Below are 13,259 nucleotides of genomic sequence, written 5' to 3'. Positions count from 1 at the left end.
GCTGTCACAATTACCCTGGATTATGTAGACTTCTTCCAAGAGAAAAATAAATCTGCTAGCATATTTATTACATTGCTTTTTCATTTTTTAGTATTCAAGCCTAATGCTTGTCCTGTACATTTACTAAGCCATTGTGGAGCAAATAGCTCTAAAAGCTGATGGGGGAGACTCTAAAAAATATTTGTGATTCTTTCATTCGTAAAGCATTTTATATTACAAAATGTCTTTGTGATCAGGATTCTTAGGAAGAAGCGACACTTGTTCAGTCTCTATTGTGCCACATGTTTTATGCACAAGATCTTATTGAGTTGTTCCAGATGAGCACTGTTACCACTAAATCTAAGACCCAAATCTTAAGTAAACCGCAAAAATCACACAGTGTGTGAACCAGGAACTATAATGAGGACTATGTGACTGTCATGCCAAGGCTCTTTATAATAAGTGATCCTATACGTAGCACAGAGTGTCATGTGACATGGCCAATGTAGGCACCATATGCCAAAAGATGGGTGAGAATTGAAGAGTAGCTGGAAGGAGCAGCTAATGAACAGCTGCCCCAACATTCCCCGATAGCTCTACCTGGAGCGTCCTGCTTCCACCACCACTCTGAAGCCAGGAGTGGCCTCACACTCTACCTGACCATGCTGCTTCTGGATCCATCTCCCTATGAGACAGCTGATAAGGTTTCATATTCATTCCCAGACCTATGCTGACCCTGGAGCCAAGCTAAATGAAAAAGGAAAATACATCTCAGCTACTTTTAGCTTAACAAGGATGCTTAGTTTTTTTTCTTTGAAATAAAAAATTAAGGCAAGTGAAAAATAATAAATTCTTTATACCAAAGTTATATGTTGTCAAAGAGGGGAGCTAATGTCCAATGGCCTGAGGTGGGCAAATTCTGCTCTTGGGACTTTTTGGTATCTCTCTTGGACCCTGCACAATCTCCCTTGATCCCACCTGCTCCTGTTCCCTCAGGATCCACCGGCTATGTCAGTCCAGCTGTCACCAGCCCATTTGGGGGCCCAGGAGCCATTTCCAGATGCTTCTATCCAAAGCCTCTGATATGCAAGCCTCTTTCCCATCAACTTCTACTTCCATAAACATTTTACTGTCATAGAGCCCTTTTCATCCTGCCAGGTCATAAAGCAGTGTTTTTTTTAATATATGGATATTTCTTAAAGTACTATTAAAGATAGATCAACAACATAGCATTTTGTAATGACTGTCTCTGTTAAAAAATGCCCATCTCCCTCCCAATTTTGTAATGTTAAATTTCATTAGAAGAAAATTCAGGGACTGAGGGTATACTGAGTTTCAAACCTACTCAGCACCTAAATCAGGGTCATGTAATAGCCTCAGTTCAGCCAGTTGGGCTTCCAATTGCCATATTCCATGCACTTATCTTCTCATGACAAACATGAGACTCTGATCTTGTCTCCTCAAAAAGCTGTTGCCTACACCTATAGCTAACAATGACAGACATCAGCAACTTTATTTCACCTCTCAGGAAAGAGAGAAAGAAAGACAGATAGACAGACAGAAAGAAAGACAGACAGACAGACAGAAAGAAAGGAAGAAAATGGAACTCAACTCTGCTGATATTTTGTGTATGGAATAATTCCAGCTATAAATAGCAAATATATGCCTAATATACTAATGTTTATTTAACATATAACATTTAAACATCACACAATGTTTTTAGACTTTTATTTTTATATCTTCATTGTATACCTCAAGGGAAATAACACTTTATAATGAATGATTGTAATAAATTTATAGTCTTTTAACAAAACATAGGGGACCAGAGATACAGCTCAGTGGCACAGAGACTGCCTGGCAAGCATGAGGTTGTGTGCTTGATTCCTGGTACCAAAAACAAAAGCTAGGTTAGGAGTTAAAAACATGAGCAGCTGGAAAAGTTAGGATTTTTTCTTGAATAGACTTCTCAAAGGTTGCATAATCAGTAAACTGAAGCTGAGATTCAAACCAAATCTCAGAGACCTGGGAAACAGAAAGGGGCTAATGAGTGGAAAGCTACAGGACTAAATAGTGAAACAACAAATATTTTGCAGTACAGTTGAGAGAGGGAACTCAACCATGAGCATGAGTTGGGGCAGATTTTCTTTGATTGTTTTGCCGAAGCATCAGGAGATCACTTAGAGACACAGTTGGATATTTTAAGTGCTCCAAAACCTTCCAATCAACTTGTCAAGCTTCTAATATACAAATTGTTATCTTAATGGAAAGAAATGTGAATAGTTTCCAAAGACAAATCTCTAGTGATGAAAGCAGCACAGGAAAAAAAATACACCAAAAATGGTCTAGGAAAATGGTATAGGGGGAAATGACCCTAGTGGGTTTTCATCTTTGTGTATGAAAAGATCTGGAGTGTTTGTTTCCCAGAAATCACCAAAACATGGAAAATCCGTAGGAATTAAACAAGGATGAATGCTATAAAAATATTCCAAATAAGAGAATAAAGGGAAACTAATAATTACAAACCAATACACAGAGGCACTACCTCCCAGAAGATAAATAAAATAAGGTATCATCTATAAGGACACGGAATGTTAGGTAAAAAGAAAACAGAGTTTCATAAAGTGTAATGTGACAAGCTCACATGGGTTAATTTCAAGTGGGTTAACATGGCACACAGAACTATGTTTAGCCTGAATGTATGGCACAAAAAAACTTATCGGGTTGGTAAAGACTTATTTTGCACTTTACAATTGCTAAAAATGAGTTGTCTTTCATCATTCAATCTCACAGCCTAAGCTTAGTACTGAGAATCTTATTTACTGTGGGAAAACAAAGTTCAGAATTCTGCGAAAGTTAAATCTTTTTACCATTCAGGGGTCTGGATGCTACCAACTTTCTGAGTCTTTATAACCCCAGCATCACCATTAAATTGTCTCACTGTTAATTCTTGGCTTTAATATGTTATCTTACCTGCTCTTAATCTGCAGAATAACATGGAGTTTCAGCACAAGTAGTATCCTGCTTCCTGGAACAATTGTCTATTTCATCTTATAAAAGATCTGGGTCTAATATTCATTAATAAAAATGCCATCCAATAACAATCAACTGTCACCTGAGCCCCAGTTCTTGTTGAGTCAAAGTCACATCTCTCTGAATTGCAGTCCTCACCTTTGACCAGTATTTTAAACCAACAGCATCCCTATCATAGAAAAGCGCAAAAGACAGGATTAAAGGGATAGTTTTCTCCAGAACTTTTAACTGAAACTAGCTCTCCATGCAGAGATGTAACTTGCTTGTCTTTTAATTTTTGCACACTTTCTAGAATGCTGCTGTCTCCTAGAATGTGTGTCTCTGAGTTTGAAAGGCACTGTTTATATCTCCCTGACCTCTCCTATGATGGTCCATTAACAGGAGACTTACTAACGTCTTAGAGCCAGCGAAACTTGGGTCTAAAGACAAACAATAAATTATTTACATTCATAGAGCTCTTGAGTATACACTTAGAGCATTCACAACTACTGGTTTTGGGCTTAAGGATAAGCCAGTTGGCATTTAACAGATAGCTATAAAATTCACTCTTCCAATTAATGATCACAATAAAGGAATGACTCATAGCCTTAAAAAGCCTAGCAACTGACAGGAAATACAGGTCTAATAAATGAAGCTGTCATTTGGCAAAGCAAGCATGTAAGGAAGAGCCTCTCCCAAATCCTAAAATCACATGGATTTATACAATGGTTAGCCAAGAGGGGTCAGCAGCTGCAGATAGGTGTGTGACAATTAAAACACAAAACACTTATTTCAAAGTTCCCGAGATAAAGTAGAACAAGTTTGGCAAATGACCTAGAAGCAGGATGGTGGCAGATGAGAAGTTATATGCGACCAACAAAGATTTCTCTTTGAGGGTTAGGCTAAGGATTCTACCTCCTCACTCTTAAAGAACACTTGGAGTTAATGCCTCAATCATATCAGGTCCTATCAGTGAAATAATATTCTTCTCACACTGACTGCTTGGAGAATTATACAGTTCATTCCACGGCATCCCTAACATAAAAGGGGAGAAAGGACAGGGTTATAGAGATAGTTTCCTCCAGAACTTTTAGTGTTCAGTCATTCAAAGCATATCCTCTTAGTTTTCTTTACAGAGACTCAGGAATATGAATCTCTCAGGTATTTGCATCAAATTCGGATAGTTACAAAAGGCAGGTAAATGGAACCTAAGGGGCAGTAGTTGAGTTGCGGATGTTCCTGATTTTGGTGACAGCTATGTGTGCCTACCAGATTTACCTCCCCATGGAAAGGCTGTTGGCTCCTGTGACTTAATCCCACAGATAAAAATAAACTAACTCCACAAACCAAGAGTTTTAAATGTCCCATTGTGCCATAATTATACCATACACACTATAATAACATTTTTGTGTTTGCTAGGTAAGGAAATCCTCATTTCTGAATCATTTTCTTCTATAAAGAATCCTTCTATAAGTAGGACCTTATATTGGGACTATATCCCTTCACTCTGTCTTCCTCAAATGAAAAAACCACCTTCCCTTACATGAATATACCAAGAAGCGAAGGCTCTGTGTGTGTGTGTATATGTGTGTGTGTGTGACACATGAACATGTGTCTGTCTGTGATATATTTTGAATTCTATCCTAAGAACTCTTTAAGGAATCCCATTTTCAGAATTAGGGTATAGTCCTTAAAACAGGACTATAAAGTAGTCCTTCTTTGAAGGACTGTGGCTCATTTATTGCTACTACGTATTTTAAATGAAAGAAACCTGAAAAGTCATTTAGAAAAATCCAGTAAAATGAAAGACAGACTTCACACTTCTAGTACTGTTATGCTGAGCCTGGCAAGTTGCCTAACATTTATGTTTTGTTGTCCTCATATAGAAAATTCAGGAGTTTGAATGAGCCTACATTCCATTCCAATTGAAAAACTGTGTCAACTCTATCTAAGAACTGTAACTAAGATTTACATGAAGCTAAAATTTCAATAAAGTTCTGGCACTTTTCTCTCAGGATATATATAGAATCATCCAAATGTCTTAGAGAAATTTTAATTGCTGTCTTATCATAAATTTTTCAAATTGATTTTACCAATATTTGAAATACCACAGTGCAATTATCAGCAAGACCATATTATAAAATATGAATGTGTTGTCGGGGATTTAGCTCAGTGGCAAGAAAGCCTACCTGGCAAGCACAAGGTCATGAGTTCAATCCCCCATATCAAAAAAAAAAGTGAAAACGAAAGCCATTTTTAAATTGGATTGGATTTCATGAAAAATAAAATTTATTCCCTGCCAACCTTAAACACATTAGCATTCTGGCTACTATAAATGCTGGAAATTTATACTCAGTAAACCTTGGAGAATTGAGCACTGATATATCAAAATCTCTCTGAGATTTTGAGATTTTGAATGGCCTGGGCAGCAACAGCAAGCAATGCAAACTGCATCTCTTATGCGGGACCCAGGTTGCTTAGGGAGGCGGGGAGGGGCGGCCTTGCTGCAGGGCGCGGAGCTGCTAGTAGAAAACCCTGTTTGATTCCTACAACCTGGAACTCTAAACAGAAATGCTGGAGGGAAAAGCCTGGCAAGTCAGTTTAGCTGTTAATTACAGGATGTCCGGCTAAAATAACTTTCCTATTCTTATCAAAAGTCTTCCAAAACTGGCTTTTCAGGATTAGAGTATGAAAAGAAGTAGAAAATTGCCCCCATGTACCTTAAACAGTTCTTAGGATAGAAATCAAAATGTATCACAGAGAGGTTGGCCCACCGTGTGTGTGTGTGTGTGTGTGTGTGTGTGTGTGTGTGTGTGTGTGTGTGTGTCTCTCTCTCTCTCTCTCTCTGTCTCTGTCTCTCTCTCTCTCTCTCTCTCTCTCTCTCTCTCTCTCACACACACACACACACACACACACACACACAGCCTTTACTCTTTGGTGTGTTCATGCAATAGAGGATGGTTTTCTCATTTGGGGAAGAAAGAGTAGAAGGGTATAGGTTTGGCCCTCTCTCAGCTCAGCAGTTTTAACAATTGAGGGTAAAAAAATAGCACTCATGACTTATTACCTGCAAAACAGGAGAGTACTATTTCACTAAAAGTATCTTTTTGGAAAACAGAAAGATCTTTTTAGAAAATGTTTTTTATATGTTCTTGGAAAACAGATCAGAATGCTCCTCTCTTAAATTAACCAATTCACTACCCTTACATGCAAGAGGATTCCCTGCTGCCAGCTCCCACATGGAAACTCAACAGGCTCATTTCTGCGATGCCCATAATATTAGTGCACAATTGTCAAGTTAAAAGCCCTGAGATCTCAGAGCATAAAGAAAGCAGGGTTGTTTGCAAGTGGAATACTTATTGTGGCTGTCAAAATTCAACTTAAAAAAAAAGACAAAGATAATACAGACACTCCTGATGTTATCAAGTAGAAGGAAAACAGAGGAAGTTTTGCATGTAAAGTAAAAGCGGATGTGTTTATGTTTGCAAATATAATTCACTTACCTCTGTGGGGCAGAAAGCGAGGACTTCCACTAACCAGTAGTTCGGCAGTGATTCCTGGGGGGATCCACTGAAGGGAACAGAAGCCTGGCTTGGACTCTGCCGCTTCACCTCTACCGGCCTGTATTCAGGAGCACTTCACAGTCTCTCCCCTGCTGAGTCACTTAGGGAGGAGGTGGGTGGTATGAAAGAGGGTGTCACCTTGTACAAATACCACTTCAATTAAAATAGTCTCACTCATAGACCTTTGTTTGGCAAATTCCTCCTGTAATTTATGGCCTTGTTTTGCCCGAGTGCTTCTGTTTATCACCCTTTAACTGCTATCAACAACCCACACAACAGTTTCACAGACAAGGTGTCACAGTATTCAAGCTACTCTGAATTCTTTTTTAAGAAGCAAAACAAAAACCCTGAGGTAAAACTACCCACAGTGCCTAGAAAGGGAGAGCCCAGACACCTACACAGGGAGCCACGCTTAAGAGAAAAATCCTGAGGAACCCAGGAGCATAGGCTGGAAAGCGTGGAAACGTATGTGAAAGCAGATTCTATACATGAAATGTTTTGTAGAAACGTGAGAGGAAAACTAATCCTGAAATATAAGAATTCTGATGCGTGTATTTCACTGCATGTAAAAGACATGAAAAGGAAAATCAAACTGCTCTTACAGCTGAAGGCGGCGTAGACTCCTGTGTCAAAGCTGCTTCTGCTGAGGGAGGATAACATAGAAGAGCCGTCCTGGACGAGGGCTTGTCACAAGCCCTACAACACACCTGCCGTAATAGCAAAGGAGATTTGAAGAAGCTTAGGGAGCCTGGAGCATTGCCACAAGAAGCTGGGTCATTAGAATTTCCTGGGTCATCTTTATTCATCAGTCATTCCAACAATTACCCAAATTCTCCCTGTAAAACTTCAGAAAACTACAATCCAGATGAACTCGGCCTGCAGAAGAAGTAGAATCATCCAGATAGGAGGGAAAGGAACTTGCAGTATAGACTACAGCTGGGACATCAGTCCCACAAAATACCCTTCTCCTGGGCTGAGGCATTTGAAAACCTAAAAAAAAAGCCCCCCAGCATGTACACATATCTGGTACTTTCATGGAATTTTACGTGCATAAAAATTAAATTTCTTTAATTTTCTTAAATTTCTTTAAATTTCTGTTATGCCAATAAATGTTGATTGGACTGATGATGGATATTAATACTACAAATGAGAAAGTTGAAAAACAAGGATGCAATTTGGTTGACCTTTAAAAATAAACTAAAAGACATATTTGGCATTAGAATTCAGTTAACATTATGGAAGTAAATAGTATAAGAGCTGTCTTCTAGCAACTAGTAGAAACTGACATTATAGAATGTTTAAATATATGTTTTATTTATAAATTATAAATCCAGAAAAATAGACTTTTACTTTACTACAAAATGAAATACAACTATCCAACGTACATGTAAGACTTTTGAGCTACTGAACAATTACTTCTGCCTATAATTAAGGTTTCTCCTTCTTTATATACCAAGATATATATGCCACCAATCCAAGCTGTATCTTTTCATTTAGAGCCAAATCTGTATTCAAAAACACAGCTTAATGCCAAGCACTTGAGCAAAGTTCAGGCCTCTTACTGCAGAATGCAGAGATTCAGCAAAAAGACTGCCAAACATCGAGAATCTCAGTGTGAAGAGGTCAAATGAAGAATGTGTCTGGGTGTGGAAATGGAAAAATAGGCCTTGGTTTCGCTCAGGTCTTGAACTGGGAAGCCTTGGGCATGCTTAGAATAATTCTGCTTCACCACGCCTATTTCTCGGTGATTGTCAGTGTTCTTGAGGGCTTCTCACAACAGAAGCTCAGAAACTGTGATGGCAAATGGCTTCAGGTCAGGTGCCAATGTCAACCGATTGGCAGGCAGCTGCCTAGAGGGATGTGGTAAAGTTTTTAACCATAAGGTTGGACTCAACAGGAGTGTGTCCTGGGGAAATTAGCAATGCACATCCCCTTGGACAGGGAATGTTTGCTGACCCTGTGTCGTAACATTAGACTTTATAGTACCACATTGCTTGTCCATGTGTTGTATCTAATCCAGCCAAAGCAAGTACTTGTTACCACATAATCAGGGAAAGAGCAAACACATAGCACTATTATTTTGGCATGCATTTTTCTAGTAAGTTTTCATATGTTAATTTAATAATTATTTTTAAATGACAGTTACTTTCTCATCCCAAGAGATTCCAAAACTGGTACTAAAAATGCAAATAATATATAAAGAAGTCACTGTCTCAAATCTTTCTAATCTATTAGTCAGATATGGGGGTTTTGAAAAATAGAGGACTCCCTCTTTTCCTTTCAGATGGAAGAAATAAATATCATCATGTGCCTATTAAATCAACAAGGATATCATTAGGGTGGTAATTACAGAGCCAATTTCTCTTTGTCTCAGTAAATCAATGCCAGAACTGATGGACAGCTGCCAGTGCTGCCAGAGCTGATGCTCTGTTTAATATACTTTAGTGGCACCCTGCAGGCAGCAGACCAAAGAGAATGACACAGACCCCAGGGGGGCCTCGGTCCAGTTAGACTGGCTTTTCACGAAGGGCACTTAACTTTGTGCCTGTACCCCCTTGGCAAGTGAAATTGATGATAACCATCGTTTACCAAGTAGATCACAATAATAACATCGGGACTTTTTAGCCAAGATTCTCAGGATGTTCTGTTGCTTTTGGATTCACCTTCAAGCTCTAAATAAATAGCAGATTTCTGTTTCACAGGGAATATAGCTCTCTTTCAGCAGACTGCAGCATGGCTGGACCAGATAGCAGCAGAGATTCAAGGTTAAGCAAGGCCTGTATCTACACTCTCTTGCAGTGCTGAAGATGAGAAACTCTGAAAGTTTTGCTCTTTCCTCCCTCCATTTCTGTGGTCACCAAAAACAACAATTTGGCAGCTTCAGAAATCTTGTCCCTTAGAAGACTGTGTGAACTATCCACATTTTCCTAGTCTCCAGGGTCTTCTGTGGACAGTCATCAACATTAGTACACAGGAGTACTATCCTCCTAGCTGTAGGCTGAAACAAGCAATTCCATGTGAACTGGAAGAAAGAACTGCTTTTTGTTCCACTGAAAAATTTAGAATGGTAATCAGTTTTAATAATCAAAATTTTACTTTTAAATTTAGATTGTTACTTCATAATCTTCACCTCTAATTTTTTCCAAACCACAGAAATTCTTTTATTTTATACTACTCTTTCCACTGCCAAATTATATATATAATATATATATATAATATATATAAAATAGCCTCTCAATGTCAGAAGCTTTCATATCTGTGTTTTTGCTAAATATTGAGCAGAGTTCTTGAATATATCAGTGTTGGTGTTTGTTGATTGAATAAAGGAATAATGAACATAAATAGTAAATGTGCATACATCAGGGCTATTCATTGTTTATTAGAAGTCTAGTCTATCTTTTTTATAAATCTAATGTCTTCATTAGGTTTTTCTATTCCTAGCTGGAACGCTATAACATTAGTCCTTCAACTTATCTGTATAACACACACTGCTAACTGACAACTAGGTAAGATTTCTCTATACTTTATAGAGATTGCTCAAACAGTAATTATGATAGCTGAATTTATTGTCCAAGGTTGACATTTCCATCATCAGTGCTGCTATCTCACTCTCTCCCTCTGCTCTAAGCCATTTCCCATTAATTGGTCACCAAACTATCATTGTCAGTCCTACCTCCTAATTCAGTCTAACCTCCACTTCCATTTGAGTCCCATTACATGCCTAATTTGAGTCCTGTATCTTCAGGGAACATTACTTTAATCAACTGCTAAATGTTCTTTTCCTAGTTTAAATCTATCCACTGCTAAAACAATTAGACTGTTTCAGGCTGTACAGATCAGAGAAAAGTCCTGGAAACTTCAGTGAATGGGAGCAAACTAACAATAGCAGGTAAGCAAGGAAGACTTATAGAACCCCCAAATAATGACGTTTAGAAGCCAGTTTATTATAGGAAAGGATATGGTGTAGCCACTGCATTGAAGGTTAGCATTGACTGCTAATTAATGTCTGCCTCACAAGAAAGGCTCAGAGAGGCCACATGCAAGGGTCAGTTTTTGTCCTTCCACAAGATTCTTCTCAGAAACCCCTTTCTCATTCATATCAAGAACCTCGATTTGTGAATGAATATCCACACAGAGTCTCAACTAGGAGTTAGGACACCCTGCTGGTCACGTAGGCTCATGCTACTATGTGGCCTGACCTTCTGGGGTCTCACCAGACACAAGTCATCAACCTTACTGTTCTCAGGTAAGTACTAGCTGCTTATCTTCAATCTAGTTGGGGATGGTGACTGACCAGATCAAGCAGGTGGACAAAAAGACATGAGACTATAGTAAATTGGTAATACGGTAGAAGGAAGAGTGACCATGGAATCAAGTTTAGGGAATTGAGCCATAAGCATGAGAGACTCATTGAGCCGCACTTGCATCCCCAGAGCTATGTTGGACTAGTGTTTTGCAAATTAAACAGTAGACTGTGTGATTCAACATCTAAGAAATGCTGCTGAGACTGCTTCCTTTCCTTGTCATAATCTCACAAATCTGCATTAAAACTTCTGTGCTGGGCTGGGGGGTGTAGCATGTAGGTCAGTGGTACAGTGTCTACCTGCCAAGTGCGAGATTGTAAGTTCGAGTTCCAGTACAAAAAACCCTCTGAGCTGAAGAGATTAATCACGACCAAGTTGGAATAAGCTTAAGTCATTCTAGTAAGATAAGAAATAGGCCCATACACAACAATAGTGTTGGCTTGTAACCATGAGCCATAAGGATTTCTATCCTTTCAGAGACTTCAGGTGTGTGACTGCCAATTTCCTCTATATCTATGTCTTCCAGACTTGTTCTGTGTGGGCTGGAGGTCTGAAATTGTCTTTTTGCCCCTTTGTCTTGACATTTTCCTGGGTTCCTCCTGACAATCCAGTTGTGGGGTCCCAGGTGCTTCCCATGTTAGCTGCCCCTCTGTGGGTAAAGAAATGGTCCAGAAACCTGGGTTTCTACAAACCCAGGTTCCCAGGCAGCCAGTAGGGCATGAATCGGCCTGCTCCAAACTCATGGGTTACACTGTGGATTCCTCAGTGGCCATGGGTGACTAGTGGTGGGGCTTCTTCTTCTCTCAGCCTGCATGACTACACTGGGACTTCCTCAATGGCAACAGGTGCACAGGGACATGTTTGTTTGATTCTCCTGGCCTGTGCTGGCTGCCTGTGGGAAGCAAGTGTCTCCACTGGCTACCTGTGGATGCATATCTGACTGTTTCTCCCTGGCCCCACTGGCCACCCACAGGAGGCAAGCCCTCTGATAGCAGCAGGCACACTAGGGTTAGTACTTAAGAGCAAACTTGAGTGTCAGATGGGCTCTGACAATGACCCTTGATGGTTTTGTGTTAATTTCTTTATTTCAGTTTCATCTTGAATTGAGGATGGTAAACTACTTCCTCTCTTATAGGCTCATTGTGCAGATTTATTATATTAATACTGAAAAAGCACTTAAACTAAGGTCTGCAGTTTTATAACATGCTATCTAAAAATAGCCCTTAGTAAACTATTAATGCATTTTATATACTCATATATATATTTGAGAAGGATGAGAGCATCAACATAATTAATAATCTTATCTTTTTAGATAAACTTGTGTTCAAAAAGTCTTTAATGAGCAATGTTGTTCAAGAAAAGCTTTTGTTATTAATGACTAAGAGCAGATTTTAAAAGGTATGTAGAGAGTTTCTTAAAAGGCAGCTCCTGGGAATTACTGTGGATTTTTACAAAAAGCTAATCAAGATCTTTGGACTGAAGAAGGATTATAAATTATAGAATGAGGGGTGTCTGTGTAGAGAGCAGAGTTCATAGTATTGCATAATTCATTTCTCTTAGATGGAACTTGTTCTTAATCACATTCTCTACTGTTTGACTGACCCTGCATTTTTCTCTCAGAGTGAGTGCTTCCTCTCTCTCCTAAGTGCTCCCACACCCAGAATAGCCACTTCATTCTTTTGTTCAAATCTATTTTGTTTGTCATAAATCACTACTGCATTAGATTGTCTCTGTGACAAACTACTGTAAGTTTAGTAGTTTACAGCAGCACGCTTTATTATCTTATGGTTCTAGACGTAAAAAAAAATGTAAAGTTAGGGTGTCAGATGGCATAGGCTGCTCCGCCACCTGCACCTTCAGCCCATGAGCCCCTCCTGGCGTCACTCCAGCCCCTGCCCTGTGACCTCTCCTCCTGCTATTGACTTTGATCCTCCAGACTCTCTCTTATAACAATATTTGGGAAAATCTCATTATTATTAATTTAATCACATATGTAAAGTCCCTTTTGCCAAGCAAGATAAACATATTTGCAACTTCTGGGATTAGGCTGTGGGCAGCTTTTCAGGTATGATATCCACTCTGGCACCCTGGCCTTATTTTTACAGTATTTCTCAATTCTGTAAAATTTCACATATCTTTATAATTTAAAAACTAAATATCTTCTTAACTGAAAAAGACTCAAAATGCATGTAACAATTCTTTAGAAAAGAAATACAAAATATTCTATATTCTTGTGACCTTAAGATAAAACAGGTGACATATTTAGAACTGCATCTGAATTTTGTATTTAAAAGCCATGTAAATAAATGCTAGAAATACATGCCATTTTTGTAATCTTTTTCTACTTTCTATGCATGAATCATATAAACAATCTTAAAAGAAATTTTCTCAAATCAACACTGGA

At 38.8% G+C, this 13,259-nt stretch overlaps 1 protein-coding gene across 1 annotated transcript in view; it reads right to left on the bottom strand.

Moving 5' to 3' along the window:
* The window catches only part of Scel (sciellin), a 148,897-nt gene that overhangs the window by 86,902 nt on the left and 48,736 nt on the right, over positions 1–13,259 (bottom strand). The window contains exons 5-6 of the mRNA XM_013141489.3: positions 7,154–7,258; positions 6,492–6,651 (exon numbers count right to left, since the gene is read on the bottom strand). The gene's annotated coding sequence lies outside the window, so the exon portion shown is untranslated. The remainder of the gene's footprint in view (positions 1–6,491; positions 6,652–7,153; positions 7,259–13,259) is intronic.

This window comes from Cavia porcellus, unplaced genomic scaffold, assembly GCF_034190915.1.
Source record: "Cavia porcellus strain 051 isolate PalLab524CR breed Dunkin Hartley unplaced genomic scaffold, mCavPor4.1 scaffold_4, whole genome shotgun sequence".
In the NCBI taxonomy this organism is placed as follows: Eukaryota; Metazoa; Chordata; class Mammalia; order Rodentia; family Caviidae; genus Cavia; species Cavia porcellus.
This window is presented reverse-complemented; position numbering and strand designations above follow the sequence as displayed.